Below are 22406 nucleotides of genomic sequence, written 5' to 3'. Positions count from 1 at the left end.
GGGCATCACTCAGAAACTAAGCCCAGCCACCCCAAGCCCCTCTGATATCTGAGGGCAAGTTGGGATACAAGGGGGTTTAGGTCCTGCCAAACGTTCTTCCCCTTTAATGCAACAATATGTTCACAGAAATTCTACCCCAGATACCTGGGGTTTAACAGCAAAAACATCCATAAGTTCCTATGAGCTAGGGATATGCTGTCCAGCATATTCCTGTGCTTCCAAAGCTATTTATCTTCTTGCTGCTTTTGGCAATCATCTTGCCTGTGTATTCAAGAAAATGTTCTGTGTATTTGCAGCCCCTTGCAATTACCTTATTCTTTGTTCTTTATCTTGCAAACATTATTTGGGTCACTGTTGGCTTGTTTTACCCTTTCTTCTGCAAGCAGCTACAAAAATCTTTACCACTTTGGTATTTACATTGCTCACATATTTGCACAAAATGTTTATGTGTAATGTTTGGCTATGCTACAGTGTTACAAAATACATACTGTCATTGGTTATAATATTTTACTATGATTAGATTTGGGTTTAAAACAAATTCATATAATCCAGACCACTACACTTATAATTTAGAGGTATCACAGGCCTCTGTTTTGGATCCTTTTTTTTAATTTATTTATTTATTATTATTTTTAATCTATCTATTTTCTTGTTTTTCTCAGGATTTTCAGTTCCACAGTCTCATGGTCACTGCAGTTAAGATTGCCCTTGACCTTCACATCTTCAGCAGTTCTTCTTCATTTGTGACTAAAGCTCCAGCAATGTTTGTCTGATTCATCAGTCATGTGCGTCAAGAAATTTTCTGCAAAACACTCCAGGTATCTCTTATGCTGCTTGTGCCATGCCCTGTTACCTTTTGAGTAGATATCTGCAATTGTGAATTTTTATTTCATTTGTACAAGACACACTGGGCACAGACTAGAATGGAAGAGATTCTATCTAAACATCAGGAAATACTTCTTTACTATGCAGGTGACTGAGCACTGGCACACGTTGTCCAGAGTGGTTGTGGAGTCTCCCTCCTTGGAGATCTTCAAAAGCCATCTGGACATGGTCCTGGGCAACCTGCTCCAGGTGTCCCTGCTTGAGCAGGGGTGGGTAGGACCAGATGATCTCCAGAGATTCCTTCCAACCTTAAACATTCTGTGAACAGAATGGACTTCTTGCATTTTATTTTTATTTTTCTCTTCAGCTAATCAGGTGACTCAAATTGTGGTCTGCTAGTGTATATGTGTGTACACACACACACACACACCCCACAGTAGCTGGTCTTAAACAATCCACCTATATAGCTGCTTGCCTCAGCACCTTCTGGTCTACCCAGGTGCCGGTGATTGGACCTATAAGCCTAGAAGTCCACACTCCCACGCCACTTGCTTAGACCTCTTAGACTATTTGCTAGCTATTGTAGCTTGAAATTAACCTGTGTTCACACATATTCAGAATAGAACATGCATCCACACAGAAAATAGGTAAAAGTAGGATCTAATAAGAATACATGAAAGACTGCAGTGAACAATAAAACAAGCATAATGACCAGCAAACCATTAGAACTCTACAGGCTAATTTAGTCTCTTGTCCTCTATTTTCCAACATTTATTCCTTCCTAATTCACTTTGACCATTCCCTTTCAATATCTTTTGTCCATCCCCTAAATATATCTCATAAGTTACTCACATTCCTGCAATCTGCTTAAAAACATTCCAAAACATCTCAAGCACAGTCCAAAACTGTTCCCTCTCCTGCATCATATAATGAGTTCTATAGCCCTGTAGGAAATAACTTCTTCAGTCTGCAAGGCAGTCAGGGAGGGCTTGTTAGGTGAACTCCTTCCAGGCTGTCTCATGTCAGTTACAACCATCTGTGTTCTCCTTAATAGCCCTGGGAGCAGCCGGGTCAGGAAGACGCTCCCTTTTCACCAGTCAAGTGACTTGTGTTCCCCTGTTCCCCCTGGGCTCTGTGTTAGGGTATGTTCCTCCACACAGGCCAGCAGTCACTACGATCCATGTCCAAGTGGAGGCCGGTGACAAGTGGTGTATCATAGGGGCCTGTCCTTGGACCAGTACTGTTTAATATCTTCATCAATGACATAGACAGGGGGATGGACTGCACCCTCAGCAAGTTTGCAGATGACACCCAGCTGAGTGGTGCAGTTGATACGATAGAAGGAAGGGATGCCATCCAAAGGGACCTGGGAAGGCTGGAGAAGTGGGCCCATGTGAACGTAATGAGGTTCAACAAGTCTAAATGCAAGGTGCTGCACCTGGGCCGGGGCAATCCTGGACATGAGTACAGACTAGGAGAAGAATTAATTGAGAGCAGCCCTTCAGAGAAGGACTTGGGGGTTCTGGTGAATGAAAAGCTTGACGTGACCCAGCAGTGTGTGGTTGCAGCCCAGAAGGCCAACTGCATCCTGAGCTGCACCAACAGTGGAGTGGCCAGCAAGTTGAGGGAGGTGATTGTGCCCCTCTACTCTGCCCTTGTGAGATACCACCTGGAATGCTGCATCCAGGTCTGGGGTCCCCAGCTCAAGAAAGACCTTGATCTGTTAGAACAGGTATAGAGGAGAGCCACAAAGCTGATCAGAGGGCTGAAGCACTTCTCCTATGAAGAAAAGCTGAGAGAGAGATGGGGCTAGTCAGCCTGGAGAAAAGAAGGCCCTGGGGTGACCTCATTGCAGCCTTTCAATATTTAAAGGAGGCTTACAAAAAGGATGGAGAAGGTACTCAGGTAGATAATGACAGGACAAGGGGGAATGTTTTTAAACTAAATGAGCAGAGATTTAGATTAGAGGTTAGGAGGAAATTTTTCAATCAGAGGATGGTGAGGCACTGGAACAGGTTACCCAGAGAGGTTGTGGATGCCCCATCCCTGGAGGTGTTCAAGACCAGGTTGGACAAGGCCCTGAGCAACCTGATCTAGTGGGTGATGACCCTGCCTATGGCAGGGGGGATGGAACTAGATGATCCTTGAGATCCCTTCTAACCCAAGCCATTCTATGATTTTGTAATCACTGCAGAATCTTGAGGAGGTATTCAGGTCTCCTGTGCACCCCCAGTGCAGTAACAGCTAGGAATGATTTTGCACTTCTTTTAATGGTCTCTGCCATGGAAATGTATGGTCTGGTATAAATATATATCATAGTATATTACAGACATTATTGCCAAAATGTTCATGATGGAGAATAACATCCCGGGAAAAATGTTCTCGATACATGGATGTCACAGTGGAAGAAGGGACAGTTTTCTTTTAAATCGTATATTTTTTTGAATGTTTTGCTTATAATTCATGGTTTGCAGCCTATTTCCTGAACTGATTGTTGCAGTTTATATATTAAAAAAAAAATCATTTAAAGTGAAAGTTACTTAGTACATACAGAAGATCCTTCTATCTCTAATTCATCTTTCTGAGTGAAAATTAGCATAATTCTAACAACAAAAAAAATGTTTTACTGAAACTGATATGATGTGTGGTGCATACATAATGATGATTTTCAGCTTTAGAAAGCAGTTTTGTATACAGCGCAAATAAGTATTACTTTTACAGTCATGAAAATAACTATTTTTTGTAGTAAATGCAAAAGGAAGGTTTTCATGCTCCACCAATAAGCTTAATAAACTGTTCATATTGAAAATATTGCTAAGTTGTTTTTTTTTTCTTTGAGGTTATTTATAAGAATCTGCTGTTTGAACAGCAACAACAATATGTGGATGTAGATGAACTGGTCTGATGTTTTTTTTTTAAAGGTTCTAAAAATTGTTTAGTTGGAAATCCAGCCATATCAGTTTACCAAAAACAAGTGTGATTGGTGAGAGTAAGAAAGTCATTCAGTTTGTCTCATGAGACACTGTCATAATTTGCTTTCAGCTTTTGACAGATATAGTTCTTAGGATCTGATTGTCTACCTGCAATATCAACAACTGTTCTGAAGATGTTAAGATGTTATCCAATGGATTTAAGTTGGATCACAGTGTTTGGATACCAGTTTTGAGTCAAAACTTGAAAAGGGCTTTTGTTCCTTGAAGTTGCTGCTGCAACCCTGAAGGTAAAGAAAGCAGTGAAAAATTATTTTATGCAAAAGGAGAGTTTTTCCCTTCACTTTAGAGAGAAACAAAGAACAAACAGATAACTTAGGCTAGTAAACTCCAACAAAAACGAGTATTTCTAAAGTATTAGATTTTTCTGATGATAAAGGCTGCAAGAAGGATTGCAGGTATCTAGGTTATTATGAACATTGTAACACTTCTCAGCAAGGACAATCTTTACTTGCAAAGAACTTTGTTTTTATTTGAATATTTGAAACTTTGAAACCTATTCAGACATCCATACACACAAGTAATTTCTCACTGCACAATATATGCCAAATGTCAAAGAAAATACAATATGTTGTACTATTGAGAGTATGTTCCATTCAGCTTGATTTTTCTTTCCTTTCCATTAGTTTGTCTGATATGTTTTAAAACTGAGTGTTCTCACTTCAAAAATTGCTGTGATATACGTATTTAAAATTTCAAAACTCAGCATATGAAGCGTGGTATTTCCATGTGTATGTAAAAGAAAGAAAATACATATCTTATGATTAACAGGCACAAAATAGAAAATGCATATAGGAACTCATTAGTCTAACAGGTTTAGCCAAAGTTGGTATTTTTAAATTAACAGTAATAGAAATCAGATAGAGTTGTATAATCCTATGGAAGAGACAAACATGAAATGATCAAGAATCTCTGCCTGCTGCCAGAAGCAAGATATAAGGAGGTAAATGAACTGAAGGAAGCCTTAATCCTAGGTATATATCTATATAATATAAAATTAAATTAAAAAAAAAAAAAAAACTCTCATCTGTACAACAGAAAGTAAAATGACACAAGAAAACACGCCATAGATCTGTGGAAGAGAGACTTCCTTGTTCTGTATAGACTGAGTGCTTGTGGTGGGTTGACCTTAGCAAGCTTCCAGACTCCCAACCCAGCCACTGTCTCACTCCTCATCCTAAACAGGACAAGGGGAGGAAATACAATGGAAAAACTCATGAGTTGAGATAAAGACTGGGAGATCACTTAAAAATTATGATCACGGGCAAAACAGACAACTTGGGGAAAATTAATTAACTTATTGCCAATTAAAGTGAGAATTAAATGGTGAGAATGATAAAAACTAATACACATTCCCCTCGCGCCCCCTCACGCCCCCTTTTCCCAAGGCTCAACTTGACTTCTTCAGTCCCAACTCCTCTACCTTCTCCCCTCACCTCCTAGGGGTGCAGGGGCAAGGGGAATGAGAGATTGTGGTCAATCTGTAACAGTTCCTCTTCTTCATCCTCATACTTTCCAGTGTGGGTCCTTTCCAAGGACCCACAGTCCTTCAGGACACACTTGATTTAGTATAGGTCCTCTGTGGACGACAGAGTAGATAACTGGTGTAGTGTGGTTGTGTCCATGAACTGAAGGAAAATACTTGCTCCAGCACCATCTCTTCCACAGGCTGCAGCAGAATATCTGCTCTGGCACCTCCTCCTCTCCTTCTTTCTTCGTGTCTGTAGGATTCTTTCTCACACTTCTTGTTTCCTTGCTCCTCTCGTACTGCTGTGCAGTGTTTTCCCCTTTCTTAAGCATGTTTTCCCACAGGAGCCACCAGAGTGGCTGATAGGCTCAGCTGTGTCCTCCAATGAATCTGTGTGGTGGTTTTATTTGGGTGGGCAGCCAAGCTCCACCTCAGCCACTCTCTCACTCCCCCTCCTCAAAGAGGAAGGGGGAGAAAATACGATGAAAAGGGCCCAAGGATTGAGATACGGATGGGGAGATCACTCAACAATTACTGTGATGGGCAAAACAGACTCAGAGTAGGGCGACAGTAAGATTTATTGCCTATTACTAACAAACTAGAGAAGTGAGAAACAAAGGAAAGAAGCCAAAACCACCTTCCCCCCATCCACCCTCTTCCACCTCCTCCCCCCGAGCGGCGCAGGGGGAATGGGGGTTATGGTCAGTCTATAGTACTTCGTCTCCGCCGCTCCTTCTCCGTCACTCTCTTCCCCTGTTTCAGCATGGGGTCCCTCCCACAGGATGCAGTCCTTCCCAAACTGATCCTACGTAGGCTTCCCACAGGCAGCAGCTCTTCACGAACTGCTCCAGATAAGGATCCGTACCACGGGGTCCATCCCTCAGGAGCAAACTGCTCCAACCTGGGTCCCCCACGGGCAGCAGCTCCTGCCAGGGCACCTGCTCCTTCATGGGCTCCTCTCCACAGGCTACAGGTCCAGTCTGGAGTCCGCTCTGGTGGGGGTCCTCCACAGGCCGCAGCCTCTGTCAGTGCAGGTCTACCTGCTCCACCGTGGTCTCCTCCACGGGCTGCAGTGTGGAACCCTGCTCCACCGTGGTACAATATGGGCGGCAGGGGGACAACCTGCTTCACCAGGGGCCTCACCACAGGCCGCAGGGGACTTCTGCTCCGGCGCCTGGAGCACCTCCCCCCCTCCTTCTTCACTGACCTTGGCACCTGCAAGGCTGTTTCTCACTCTCTCTCTCCCAGCTGCTGTTTCCCAGCAGTTTTTTTTTTTTTTTCCTGTTTTAAATGTGCTCTCAAAGAGGCGCAAACAATGTCACTTATTGCCCTGGCTTTGGCCAGTGGCAGGGCCCTTATCTAACATGGGGCAGCTTCTAGATTCTTCTTACAGAAGCCAAGCCTATGGCACCCCCACTACCAAAACCTTGCCACATAAACCCACTACAATCTGCTGGAGCTAGCTGGAGACATGTGTGTCCACAATGGCACAGCCCCTGGCCTCTTCTCACAGAAGCTAATACTGCAGTGACCCTGCTGCCATAACCTGGCCACCTACACCTGATGCTATGCTATAGGTTAAAAAGTAGTGAGAATATTGTATGATATCCTCTCCAGAATGCTGATCTATTAGCACATATTCTCTGTGTTGACAAACTTTCTCAGGGAGGAAGAAAAGTATTGATGTCACTTTGGAAATAAAGTTGTTTAGATTGGCACATGCATGGGAAGGATAGTCCCTAGTGTAAAAGATCTGATGGTATACACAGTAGTATTTTGACTTGGATCATAGATTTTCTCTGGTTACATCTTTCCTGTCCTTTATCAATTTTTAGTAAGTGTCTAAAAACCTTCTAGCAGGGTAAATAATATATAAGTAAGTGAAAGATAAGATTTATTGTTAGAATAAATTGCTACCTCAGAATTGAACATTAGCTTCACTTGGACAGTCACCATTAGATTTAAGACTTCTGTGATTAACCAAACTATTGCAAACTAGCACCACTGATAAAATTATGGAAATTTATGAAAATTAGTATTTTAATCCCACACCATTTCACCTGAACATTATTTGTAAAGATCAATGTGATTTAATATTCCAAATTTTCACTTTGCATTTCAGGAACTTGAAATTTGTACTGAAAGTCAGTCAATTCATTATAAGTAAACATTTTAAAACACTCATTCATGAAAGCATGAATACTTCTTGCTGCAACAATGGGATAAATGAATGGGAGAGTATCAATTTTCAGTATTTTTTTTTTCTGTATTCCGAATTTACCAGCCTGTTAAATCAAATAGTTCTAAGAAAACAAATAGATCTCTATCAGAAACAGTTGCTTGAAACTATTTTTATACTGCAAACAAACAAACAAAATCCCTCAAAGGTTTACTTCTTTGGCTACAAATAAAAATTCCATAAAATCATTTTCTATTAAGACATCATGTTACAGCAAGTTGTAGAGTGCTTTTCTTGCTGTTAAATCTGTTTCTATTTATGTGTAGGCTGAATGCTGACATTTTATAAAAAATGCTGCACAACAATGTGTCATTAGCAACCATAGAAAATCTAATTTCTTTAAAGTGATAGCTAAAGAAATTATTACTCAAAAACATTAACACAGTTTTCATACACACACACACACACAAAAGAACATGCATGACACAAATTATTTAGTGTTTTTGTTTTACCTGGATTAACATCACATTGATGAAAATACTTTATGATTTTTACATTGCAAACTACATAAACACTAGTGTTTTGACACTTTTTTATGCAGAATTTTAAAATGAGATATTTTGATTATTTATGTGAATATCTTTAAATAGGTACATAAATAATTAAATATAAATGGAATCATCTCTCTCTAGTCCTATTGGAAAAGGAAAAACAAACAAACAAAAAAACAAAAAAACCCTTTGTTTATCCTGGTCTTGTTCATTGTTGAAAGTACGCACATGATTACATGCAGTGCATAGGAAAAAATATCTAAAGAATGTATAAGAATGTATAAACTTACTGTAAAGTAACAGTGAAGCTAAAAAAAAAAACTCTCAACAAAGTGCATGGGATGTAAGACCCCCTCAAAACTAATTTGGTGTTCAAAGCCATGTTTCTCATAAAATCTATGGACATTCTTGTTTCTTCTAAGAATGAGTTCCTAATTACTTATAAGCACCCAGAAATACTCTATCTCTTTACCATGTAACTCTTTATCTATGAGTTAACATTTTAATAACTCCGTAGTGTTTTATTTTCCTTAGTCTCCAATCCCCTTGCTAGCAGCTAGTGGTGAAGCACAGGAACCACTGCAGCCCACGGAAGGCCATGTTGGAGCAGATATCCAATGCTGCAGCATGTATCCTGTGGGACGGACCCCACAATGGGGTGGCACTTGCTTAATGCATCGCATGGGATAAATTAGTCTTCTTCAATAAAAGCCTAAGTCTTCTACAGAGGAGATCTCCACTGAGTATTGTGAAAACAATGAACTAAAATTCCACCATATAAAATTTAGGCTTACTTAGCTCCATAAGAAAAATATAGGAAACATGTATCTACGAATATTATGTAGACCTTATCTTTTAATCTCTTTCACAGAGTAAGTGCCAAGAGGGGCAAAAGTAAGCAAAAGAGAGTAGTAACAGTTCCCTGACAAATTCTTGTTACATGTCAAAGTTTTACAAGATTATTTGCTATCTTGACCAATTGCTCAGAGGACATAACTTTGGAGTTTAGTTTTCCTTGACCTAAACCATATTTTTTGTCTTTTTGTTGCTGGACATGGTGTGACCAGAACTGAATTCATGGATCATAAAGACAGCAGAAGAAAAGGAAGCCTGATTCATATCATAAAGGGAGTATAACCTCATTTCCCTGAAAGATCACAGAATCATGGAATGGTTTGTGTTGAAAGGGATCCCAGAAAGTCATCTAGATCAACACCCCTGCCATAGGCAGGAACACCTCCCAGTAGACCAGATTGCTTGAAGCCCCATCCGACCTGGTCTTGAACACTTCCAGGGATGGGGCATCCATAACTTCTCTGGGTAACCTGTTGCAGTGCCTCACCACCCTCTGAGTAAAGAATTTCTTCCTTATATCTAATCTAAACCTACCCTCTTTTAGTTTAAAAACATTATTTCTTGTCCTATCACCATACACCCTGATAACGGGTCCCTCCCCAGCTTTTCTGTAGCCCCCCTTTAAGTATTGGAAACTCACTATAAGGTCTCCCCAGAGCCTTCTATTCTGCAGGCTGAACCCCAGCTCTCTCAGCCTTTCTTCAGAGGGCTCCAGCCCTCTGATCATCCTCATGGTCCTCCTTTGGACCTGCTCTAACAAGTCCATGTCTTTCTAACAGGTCCACATCTTTCTAAAAGGTGTATGTCTGAATCAGGGGGCTCTAGAGGTGAATGCAGTACTCCAGGTGTGGTCTCACACGGGCAAGGTAGAGGGGATGAATCACCTCTCTCAACCTGCTTGCCATGCTTATTTTGGTGCAGCCCAGGATATGGTTGGCTTTCTCAACTGCAAATATGTACAGCCAGGTCGTGTCCAATTTTTCATCTGCCAGTCTCCCAAAGTCCTTCTCCATAGATCTGATCTCTATCAATTCATCCCCTAGTCTGTACTGATGTTTGAGATCGCCCCAGTCCATGTGCAGAATTTGGTACTTGGTCTTGCTGAAGTTCATGCAGGCCCACTTCTCAAGCCTGTCAAGGTCCCTCAGGACCCTTCTTTCTATTGTATCAGCTGCACCACTCAGCTTGTTGTTATCTGCATACTTGCTGAGAGTACACTCAATCCTACTGTCTATGTCATTGATAAAGATCTTAAACAGTACCAGTCACAAGACAGACTCCTGATGGAGACCACTTGTCACTGATCTCCACCAGGATATTGAGCCATTGACTGCAATTGTCTGGAGGCAGCCATCCAGCCAATTCCTTATCCACTGAACAGTCAGTTCATCCATTAAACCTATATATCTCCAATGTAGATATAAGGATGTTGTGTGGGACTGTGCCAAAGGCCTTATAGAAGTCCAGGTAGATGACATTGGTTGCTCTTCTCTTGTCCACTGACGTAGTCACTCCATCATAGAAGGCCACTAGATAGGACCTTCTAGCATATAGAATACCATTAGCATATTATCTTTTGCAGTCTGTAAAAGAGAAACTGGCAAATGATATCAAGATCCTAAGTCTTTTTTCCCCTATCCCCCACCTCCAAAAAAAGTGGTTTTATCACAACAGAAACCACCATTACACTTGCCGTTCACTGCGACCCTGCATAAGTCCTTATGTAAAGAAGATATGAAGAGATGGTGAACTGTCTATTGCAATGTAGTTGAGAAACACCCTTTAAAATGAAGAAATACTATGCTCTCCCTTGACATGAAAAGAGCTTGTATTTCCCCTAGATAATCACTCACAACAGTTAACTTTTATAAAAAGTATTGGCACCAAACTGTGTTTTCAGCCTTTTTAATACACTAACCACTTTTTAGGAGTTATTCTTGCACTGTAGAAAAGCTAGGTGATAGGCAGTCCTGTAGCCAAACCAGGTACCTCTGAGCATGAATGCATGCTTGTTGTTACATTCTGAGGGGATTTTCAAGGTCAACAGAGAAGAACTTAAATAGTCTAGTTCCCTGCATGCTAGATAACATTAGAAAATAAGTAGTTTGGAATACTTTGGGGGAAATTAGGACAATTTGGCACTTAAATCTTGCATGTGCATTGGCAGAACTTTCATGGATCACATTCTTTTCCCCTTTCATGTGGAAACCTTTCTACCTTGCAGGCATATTCCTAAATTACACCTGTGTTCCCAGTCAAAATCAATAAAATTTGTTTATGAGTAATAACCTATTGTTTTTCACACAAACATAGTTAAACAGTTGACATAGTTCACAGTTTTTATAGAGATGCTTTATAGGAATTACTTTGAAGTAAAATCAAATATGTAAAGATTAAAATTGCATTAAACTTGTATTATTTTTACTTTTGAGAATTTAAAGTTTTTAAAAATATATATATGACTGACAGAAAAGAGTGGGCTAAATATGTAGACTATTATTAAAATATATTGAATTTCACAGAACTGTTAGTTAGCATCTATTTAATAAGAAGAAAATAATATGTAAGTTGTTGATTTGGTATAGATTTCAGTTCTAGTGAATCAGAACTGAATACACACACACGCGCGCACACACACAATTTTTATATATATACACATATTGAAGATTTTGCTGGTTAAGGAAAGGATGTAGTAGAATATTTAAAAATTAAAACAGGATTTTAAAAATGACCTTTAAATAGAGGAATAAACATATCTTGGCAGTAATGAATAAATTTTATGGAATTTCTTATTTTTTGCAGTCATAGTCACATTTAACCAAAAAAACCCAACCCTGTTTCATACATTTGACTGTAGCCATCATATTGAACAGAACTCATCTAACCAAAAGTAAAAGAAATAAATCAACAAAACATAGTATTGAACACTATATCTAAGTTAATCCTCTTAGATTCTCTCTATAGAAAAAGTAAAAAAAGAATGCACATACAGTTGCTGCTCATCTCATCCTACCACAGATTATTTAAATAGGTAAAATAAATTGTGCCCATTTCTCTTCATTAGCTATAAACACAGCCCAAAATGACAAATGTAGACACAATGTCAAATGTAGATATTTCTAAGCATCATCTAAGGGTTTATCCTGTTGCTAACGTAGACATATAATGCCATTTAAGATGCTGTAGGACATAAAAGACATCTGCAGGAAGCTGGCAAATATGACAAAGGACTTGTGAGAGACTGTGTCTTCTGGGTGAGTAGATGGAGTTGAAGAGACATTATCTAGTACATCTTAAATGGCAATGAATCATAAAATCATTAAGGTTGGAAAAGACCTTCAAGATCATCTGGTCATCACCCTACTAAAAACATCACCCACTAAACCATGCCCCTAAGAGCCAGGTCCAACCTTCCCTTGAACACAGAAAGGGACAAAGACGCCACCACTTCCCTGGGCATCCCAATACAATGCCTGACTACTTTTTCTGAGAAGAAATGTCTCCTAATTTCCAATCTAAACCTCCCCTGGTGCAACTTCAGGCCATTCCCTCTTGTCCTATCATTAATCTGTAAGAAGAGGCCGACCCCATGCTCCTCACACCTTCCTTTCAGGTAGTTGTAGAGAGCAAGAAGGTCTCCCCTGAGCCTTCTCTTCTCCAGACTAAACAACCCCAGTTCCCTCAGCTGCTCCTCATAGGAATTATGTGCCAGACCTCTCACCAGCTTCCTAGCCCTTCTCTGGACATGATCCAGGGCCTCAAAGTCCTTCTTGTAGTGAGGGGCCCAAAACTGAACACAGTACTCGAGGTGCAGCCTCACCAGAGCTGAGGACAGGGGGACGATCACCTCCCTGGTCCTGCTGGCTACCCTATTCCTGATACAAGCCAGGATGCCATTGGCCTTCTTAGCCACCTGGGCACACTGCCGGATCATGTTCAGGCAAGCATCAATCAGCACACCCACATCCTTTTCCTCTGCACAGCTTTCCAGCTGCTCTCCCACAAGCCTGAAGCGCTGCATGGGGTTGTTGTGGCCAAAGTGCAGGACCCGGCACTTAGCCATGTTGGACTTCATCCCATTGGTCTCTGACCATCGACCCATCCTGTCCAGGTCCCTCTGCAAGGTCACCCTACCCTCCAGCAGATCGACACTTCCCCCCAACTTGGTGTCATCTGCAAACTTACTGAAGATGCACTCAATTCCCTCATCCAAATCATCAATAAAGATATTAAAGAGAATGGGCCCCAACACCAACCCCTGGGGAACACCACTGATGACCGGTCGCCAGCTGGATTTCACTCTATTCACCACCACTCTCTGGGCCCAGCCATACAGCCAGTTTTTAACCCAGCAAAGAGTGTACCATGGGCTTGCTCCATGAAGCTCCAGAAGAAGATCCTTGGTCAGCCAAGCCAGCCTTCTGCGCCGCCTGCTTGACTTGCGATATTTTGGAATTGTCTTACCCTGTGCTTTTAGGAGGCAGTGCTTAAAGATTGATCTGCGAATGCCGACGCCTTCAAAAGCAGTTTCCCGGGGGACCGTTAACCAGTTCCCTGAGCAGCGTGAAGTCTGCTCTCCCCGTATCCAGAATTGAAGTTTTGGTGGCAGTTTTCTTCCTGTCACCAAAAATTTTCAACTCAACTGCTTCATGGTCATAGAGATATGACCAAGATGGCTGCCAAAACAAAAGTCTGCCCTACAGCACCCGGTATTCCCAGGAGGCCACCCCTCCAAGTACTAGCCGGAGCCCAGCCCCGCTTAACTTCCGAGAATCTGACAGGATCAGGTGTAGTCAGGGTGGCGTGGCTGTAGGCAACTACAACTGCACGACACCTCTACTTAACAGCACAGTGTGGTTCCTTCACTGCTAGCCATGAGCTGGGAAAGTGACAAAAACAGTTTTGGAGGGTTCTGTGAGCACTTGGAGGAAAGACAATCAACTTAAAGGGCACACTGATGATGCTATCTTGAAAATGCCCCGCTTCTTCCCCTTGGCACCTGGACCACATTTATCCCTCACTGGCTTCTTGGCAACTCCAATTAAAAAGAGACAGCCTGGATTAGTTGCAAAGGGGAAGAAGAAAAAGTATTACAGCACAAATGTTCCTGAGAAGAGGCAGAGGAAGAAGAGGAAAGGTCTAGGCTCAATGAGTTATCTAGAGCATGTAAGGAAACAATCATGGAAGAAAAAAATGCACGAGGGAAGAGCATGGATGCTGGACAAACAAACAAGAAATTGCTTTTCAAAAACACATTGCAGAGAAGGCATCATTGTAATGTTTGTAATGATCTCAATCAGCAGCCAAAATGAAGCTCTTGCTGGTATTTATTGTCTGGGGCAAACGTGTTCACATAAGCATGCCATAAAAACATGTGGGTTGGATGCTGCTGTACAGCCATGGTGGCCATGGTCAAGCCTAAAAATACTGCACCGGATGATTGATCCTCCACCGGCAGAGCCAGGCCCCTCCACAGCTGCGCTGTGCTCCCAGTGAATTTACAGCCCTGATGGCTTATGCATAAATTTTACTCCCGGAATCAGCCCAGTCACTGGATCCTTCTGTTGTATTTAGTGGTTTGCCTCAGTTTGTGGGTTCTCAGTTAGAAGTTGTTGAGGTGTTTTTTTTTTTTTTTTTTCTGCTTTTTCAAATCGTGTATATTTATAGAAGAAGATAGGCCAAAGCAAGATACCCACTCACAAGACACGATGTCTGCTATTGACACTGCCATTTACCTACAAACACACAGAAAAAACATGCCCTGGATCTTCAGCTTCACCAGCCTACATGCAGATGAACAAGTCAGAGCAGACTGACCCAGGATAGGTAATGGTCAATTCAGCTGAACGGGACAAGGCAAAGCCACAGCAGGACAGTGCTTGGATAGGGATTTAGGAAGCTGCTCCTAGATCACTATCTAAAGCAATTACTTCGTGGGGAGGTTGCCCGCAGCAACATGCTGCACGTTGCTACAGTTTGATAGTTCAACTCCACAAACACTTGGAACTACAGGCCTGTAGTTCCCCAGGTCATCCTTATGACTCTTCTCATAGATGGGCATCATATTAGCAAGTCTCCAGTCATCTGGGACTTCCCCGGATGAACATGACCACTGATAAATGATGGAAAGCGGCCCAGCAATCACATCCGCCAACTCCCTCAGCACCCTTGGGTGGATCCTTCAAAGTCTGTCCTCCAGAAGTCCAAGATAGCAGCTTTACTGTCCCCCTCCTGACTTCACCAGGAATAGAAGACTCTACCATTTCATGGTCACTGCCCAATACCAGTCCCTACCACCACTTCTCCCACCAGTCCTTCTCTGTTCATGAACAGCAGGTCTAGCGGGGCACCCCCTCGGGTAGGCTCTCTAACCAGCTGAATCAGGAAGCTATCTTCCATGCATCCCAGGAATCTTCTAGATGCTTCCTCAGGGCTGTATTGTATTTCCAGCATATGTCTGGCAAGTTAAAGTCCCCCACGTGAACAATCGCTGGCTATTGAGCGACGTCCGCCAGCTGCTTATAGAATGCCTCATCTGTCTCTTCATCCTGGTTTGATGGTCTATAACAGACCCTCACCAGGATGTCTGCCTGAAGGGATGCAAGACACGGACTCCTGATGGCTCTTGAACAGGAGACGTTTATTGCTCTTTTTCACTACTACATATACTTTCCCCGTAGCCCCACGCGCTGTCCACGCGCCTGAATGTGTCATACAATTGGTTAGAGACCCTCAGACACATGCCTCGAGCCAGCCTGCAACTGGCCACTGCCCAAAGCTTATCTTTAACACTGTAGCCAATTTACTTTATCTCGACCTTGCTCAAGTTTTTGTTTCTACCGCTTGTTTCCTCATTATCTCTAATTCAGGGACGTGTGAAACAGCACGAAGCCACCTGCGAATTCCTTCCCCACGTCTGCCTTGTTGGCCAACCCCCTGATCCTTAACCACAGAGACTCTACATTATCATTCCCAACCCTGAGCTCAACAACATCAAAACACTCTCTAATATAGAGAACCATGCCACCACCCCTCCTTAGTTACCTGTCCCTTCTGAAGAGCTTGAATGGCATGGTTTAGGCGATCAAATCAAGTTCCCAAAATCAGGAAGGCTGAATCCCAGGCTGAATGACTTGTTTTAGTTAAAGAGTTATGTACCTGTACCTGAGTTACATAAAAGTACCTCAAGTGGTCACCTAGCAGTCTAAACATATACTGGAGTCAATAGTAATGAACATCAAGATGGTCAGCAGACCCCCGTGAGTGAATCAGCTCACCCTGAAGTAGACCCTTTGGACTGCATTCAGTTATCCACTGCATCAGTGTCTGGTACCTTCCAAGCTGACTGGCTTACTCAAGACATTCATACACAGCTAACAGCTTTAAATCTGGCCATATAAGAAGTGTGTGCCCTTTTGCACAGGCAGACAAAAGCCTGGCAAGATGCCCTAGAGAAACTCAAATTACAATAGAGTTTTGCGCATGGCCAAATGAAGCTCTGAATGACTATTTAGTAGGTCCCTAAAAAGAACAGGGAAGAGGAAGAGGAAAGGGAAAAGAGGGAATGGGAAAAGGAAAAGGAGAAAAAAAAGAAAAAAAAAAAAAAGGTGTTACACTGCAATACGACTACATCTTTTGAGATCTTTTCGTAGTATTCCTTGGCACATTTTCTGCTTTTGATTCAATTGTCTGAAATTACAGTTCAGGAAAAACAAAACAAAACAAAAACAAAACAAAAAAAAACACCCTTTTTCCTATTTATATTTCTGAGAGAAGGATTTATTCTTCAAGGCTGTTGTTATTTGCTGCTTGTTTTTTCTTAAAATAGTCTTTGCTCTAAAAATGTCTACATGATGTCTTGAATGAAGAATTTCCTATGTTATCTGGAAAAAAATTAATTACAAAAATTAATTTAAAAAAAATTTAATATTTCTTCCATTTTGAATACTTTTGGGAGGATGGGCTTTGTCTGTTTCATTTATATTATATCAGAAAGCTAAATGTACTTCATGCTTAATGGTACAAGTTCATAGTCAACACAGACTCTTCATGGAATTATTTATGCCAAATATCTTTAAAATTCATATAGAAGTTTAAAAGAATTTAGAAAGAGGATGATTCACTGAGTAAGCATAAGTAAGGAACTTAAGTAGTAAAGAGGCACATTTATTTCTCCAACTGCATCTGCTGCTTCCAGAGTAAGAACAGAAAGATTTTTTATCTTATATCAGTCTTGTACCAATTCAATTGAATTTGTTCTATCTAGACCAGTTACAGAAAAAAGATTTTAGTATGAATATATGGCTCTTGTTCATATAGCTAAGAGATAATCTCAAGTCTTTTATTAATATCTTAGTAGCTCTGAAAGCTGAATGGTGATTCAGGTTGTATTCTATGCACCCTTTGAGAATAATAGAGGAGAACAATTTCTCTTATTATTTTAGCCCTTGTAAAGGGTACAAAGAGTAAATATCAAAGCTATGAAATTACATATTTATTTCACATTTTAATCACAAATTCTAAGAGTGATATGATAAAGGTACAGCATCCAAGGATCAGTTTCTGAACTCACTGAAATGTCCACAATTCATAAATTTCAAATACAAATCCAGGACTAAGAAATCTTTAGATGCTTTTTTTTTTTTTTTTTTTTTTTTTTTTTTAGTGTTTCATTTGTTATGTTAGAACATAATAATGTTTCATTATTTATGAATATATTATAAGCACAAGCGTTACGGGTATATATACTTTCTGAATGTGCTGGAATAACAACAACAACAAAAGATGAAGTAAAACTCCTTGTTCAAATTACTACCAATAATTTATTGCAGATTTCCTTTATCTGAGATCCTTGGTGACTCGATTAATAATCCCCACAACATGAGCCCCTTCATGTATGATTTACTCAGTTTCAGGCATACAGACTGCTCTACATTTCTACATGGAGATCACCTACAGGGAGTAGGATTAATGTAAACTAGTGATAATAAAACAATGTGATGAAGAGTAAAATATCAACAAATAATATATATATATATATATCCCTTACTCCCCAGAATAAGTCATTTATTTCCATCAGGGGAATTTCCCAATGTCTCTGAAGAGCTGAAAGTTTTTTGTTATTACTATTATTACTATTGTTAACAATTTAAATGCAGAATTGAGTTATGAAAAGAATTAAAATTGCTTTCCTTTGAAATGCTAAGTTTTGTAGTTATTAATGCCCTCAACACTTGAAACTTCACTAATCCTTTTTTGATTAGGATTTCAGTTCCAAATGTGTAAGCACTGTAATAATAATCTCATAGGAAAAATAACATCCTCATTGAGCTGACATGATTTTCTTGGCCATTGTCTGACAACAAGTCTCAAATTACTGGACTGCAGTTCTATGTTTTTATAAATAAACGTAGTTTGGCTGTAATGAAAATGTCAATGGAAATTATTATGCACATCTGTTCCCTTACAGGTTTGAAACAATGATTTTTTTGGTGAAACATTATTTTGATTATAATGAAAAATTCTAATGTTTAGCAATTTTTAAATTGATTTTACAAGTAGTATGGATCAAATTAGTTGCGTGCATTTTTCAGTTTATTTTTGATGTTCTTACTTCTGTCAAAGTCGTAAGGACGACCCAGATACTACAGGCCTATCAGCCTGACCTTGGTGCCAGGAAAGCTGATGGAACAGGTCATCTTGAATGTAATCACATGATGTTTGCGGGACAAACGGGCAATCAGGCTCAGTCAGAATGGGTTCCTGAAAGGCAAGTCCTGCCTGACCAAACTCTTTCTCCTTCTATGATCGGGTGACCACTTGGTGGATGAGGGAAAGTCTGTTGATGCAGTCTACCTAGACTTCAGCAAAGCCTCTTTGCTGGACCAAAAATAAATAAATAAATAAATACATAAATGGCTGGACGGCCAGGCCCAGAGAGTGGTGGTGAATAGAGTGAAATCCAGCTGGCGACCGGTCATCAGTGGTGTTCCCCAGGGGTTGGTGTTGGGGCCCATTCTCTTTAATATCTTTATTGATGATTTGGATGAGGGAATTGAGTGCATCTTCAGTAAGTTTGCAGATGACACCAAGTTGGGGGGAAGTGTCGATCTGCTGGAGGGTAGGGTGACCTTGCAGAGGGACCTGGACAGGATGGGTCGATGGTCAGAGACCAATGGGATGAAGTCCAACATGGCTAAGTGCCGGGTCCTGCACTTTGGCCACAACAACCCCATGCAGCGCTTCAGGCTTGTGGGAGAGCAGCTGGAAAGCTGTGCAGAGGAAAAGGATGTGGGTGTGCTGATTGATGCTTGCCTGAACATGATCCGGCAGTGTGCCCAGGTGGCTAAGAAGGCCAATGGCATCCTGGCTTGTATCAGGAATAGGGTAGCCAGCAGGACCAGGGAGGTGATCGTCCCCCTGTCCTCAGCTCTGGTGAGGCTGCACCTCGAGTACTGTGTTCAGTTTTGGGCCCCTCACTACAAGAAGGACTTTGAGGCCCTGGATCATGTCCAGAGAAGGGCTAGGAAGCTGGTGAGAGGTCTGGCACATAATTCCTATGAGGAGCAGCTGAGGGAACTGGGGTTGTTTAGTCTGGAGAAGAGAAGGCTCAGGGGAGACCTTCTTGCTCTCTACAACTACCTGAAAGGAAGGTGTGAGGAGCATGGGGTCGGCCTCTTCTTGCAGATTAATGATAGAACAAGAGGGAATGGCCTGAAGTTGCACCAGGGGAGGTTTAGATTGGAAATTAGGAGACATTTCTTCTCAGAAAAAGTAGTCAGGCATTGTATTGGGATGCCCAGGGAAGTGGTGGCGTCTTTGTCCCTTTCTGTGTTCAAGGGAAGGTTGGACCTGGCTCTTAGGGGCATGGTTTAGTGGGTGATGTTTTTAGTAGGGTGATGACCAGATGATCTTGAAGGTCTTTTCCAACCTCAATATTCTATGATTCTATGCTTATCATAATTTTACGAGTTATATGTCTTTGAGTATCTAATCTGTTTCTCTTCTCAAAGCACTGTAAACTGCTGCAGCTTAGCATTTTACAGGGTGGCAAGTACAAAATGGGGTAATGGCATCTGAACAAGACTGACTGTCAAGATAATAATTATCTAGCTTGTGAAAAAGGACAGATAGCAGACATTTGGGCTGTGCTATCTCTTAATGTGCTGTTAAAACAAGTTAATTTTTAGAATGGCAATTTATTGCTCCTTTTTACTCTTGAGGCTTCACATGAGGGTTTCACTTAGGTTTTTGTTATGATGCTTGCAAACATAGATAAGTGCTAGCATTCTGGCTTCAATGCTTGGCATATCATTAACATCCAATAAAGACTGTTTTGGTTTTGAAAAATAAAATAAAATAAAATACAGAATTATATTAATATGTATACTTTGCCTAAAGTTATTTAATAATTACCACTTTTTTTTTTTTTTTTTTTTTTTTTTTTTCCCCTCAAGGAATCTCTTCTTATTTAAATTTACATTGATTTAAGTTCCTATGGTATTCCTCAAAATAGAATTTAGGCTATTTATGAAAGTATCACACATCCCACTAACGAGAATTACTGATTTTTATTATTATACTTTTTATTATTTTATTATTATTCTGCTCAGGAAGTAGTACATGGAATACCTATAGCTCCAGTGCTTATTCTATATTCAAAGTGTTTTCATAATGTATGTCTGCACAACTTGGAATTCTTTTTAAACTAAAAGTATACACAGTCACAATGTCCTTTTCTGGGAATTGTGGGGGAGTACAAGAAAGAAGAGTAGAAAAGTGAGAAAGGTTTGTGGAGAAATCACACCGGTCTCCACCAGCTCTGGAAATCTTAGCAGAAAGATGGCTAATTAACAAAAGCTGAAAGAATGTTTAAGTGCATTTTTTTTCCGGCACTATTTTAACAATGAATAAATCAACAGGTTTAAAGTAAAGCTGTCTACAGATGAGTAGAAAAGAAGAGGAATACATTAGCATTACTGAATGTCTCTGATGGCTGTGAACTTTTAAAAATATTTCACTGACTGTGTTTAAAAAAAAAAATCTATTTAGCACATTGACATAAAAGCTGATATGTCTTCTGAAGAGAGTACCTGGGGACCTTATAAATTACCTATTTTCCAAAAAAATATAAATTTTCCCAGATTATTATTTGGGGCAGGGGGAGGGGAGGGATGAAGGAACTGCTAAATACCTAGTTAAATAGTTAAGTGACTAAGGGAGAACTTGACTATTAAATATTCTATAAAACATGGTAAATTTTGCCTTTTTTTCCAAATGAGATGCATACAATCATGCATACTTAATGCATCCCTAGCTTCCCTGTACCAGAAATAATGTTCCCTGTAACACTGCATTTAACTCAATGCATATTGGTGGTGAAATGTCTACTACTTCCTAATACAGTTATGTCTGGATAGATGGTTGGGTTTGGATGGATTGGTTATGTTAGTCACATGCCACAGCCATTGTGGGTTGGGATTTCCATTCCTTCTCCATTGTAGCTGAGTAACTATGCACATCATGCAGAACATACCAAGATGGAAATGAAGAGGGTGCAGGCTCAGATAACACATTTTTATTGTCCTAAACTTAATTAAAATATTTCAAACTATTTTTTGAAAAATAGTTTTCAAATATTCAATATTTGAAAAAAAAAAAAAACTCACAAAGATGACGATGTAAACATATTTGTTTACATGTTCACATGGGCCTTAATTTTGATAGCTAGCCATGATGTTATACTGCAGTCAGTCCAATAAAATATGATTTTTCAAAGAAATGGAAAATATTTCCTGTTCACAATGGAAATTTGCACAAACATTACAATAGAAAATGGCTTTTCTCTTATTTCAGAGAAGTTTCAGTGTTTTTTGAAGAGGATTTATTTATTCTTGAGAACTTATGTACTGGGACTAACATATTTATTTTTGCATGATGCTTTTATCTGCATCAAATATGATGGAAAATAGGTTCCTCAGTGTACATTGTACTGATACCAGCAGATGGAAAGCATTTTATGTTAGTTAACTTCTAAACTTTGAAACCACACCTTCATTTCCCTAGTAATTATTTCACTCCTAATGTTACTGTTCAAGCAGTTTGGCTATAAGGGGGGAGAGTGTTAACTTTTCTCCTACAAGAGCTTATCAGGAAGGTAAGTAAAGATGTGAGAACCCTAACAGTTGCATTTTTGGGTATAATAACACATTTGTCTAGGTATAAATCATTTCTGTAAAATGAAGAGATGGACAAAAACATCAGTGTTTCCTGAAAAAGGACAATTCCCTACTTATTCCAATTTATTCTACAGTTGTGTATATGTGGATGACTTCTGTTAATGTACTTACATATCTCAATAAAAATTCGACAAAATACCACCTGTTCTTTTAGATAAACCTTCTGCTTTCCTCTTTGAATACAGCCACATGTGGTAAATCAGATTAGCATGGAAAGTAATAAATTCTGTGATAAAAATATAAAATCAAATTGTGGAACTTCAGAACAGATTAACAATGTACTTTTTTTTTGTTTATTCC

General features: G+C 40.2%; 1 pseudogene; it reads right to left on the bottom strand.

Moving 5' to 3' along the window:
• Positions 1–13562: 13562 nt before the first annotated feature.
• LOC118258940 (uncharacterized) lies at positions 13563–13683 on the bottom strand (annotated as a pseudogene).
• Positions 13684–22406: the final 8723 nt, after the last annotated feature.

The sequence above is a fragment of the Cygnus atratus genome, chromosome 1 (genome assembly GCF_013377495.2).
Source record: "Cygnus atratus isolate AKBS03 ecotype Queensland, Australia chromosome 1, CAtr_DNAZoo_HiC_assembly, whole genome shotgun sequence".
NCBI lineage: Eukaryota > Metazoa > Chordata > Aves > Anseriformes > Anatidae > Cygnus > Cygnus atratus.
This window is presented reverse-complemented; position numbering and strand designations above follow the sequence as displayed.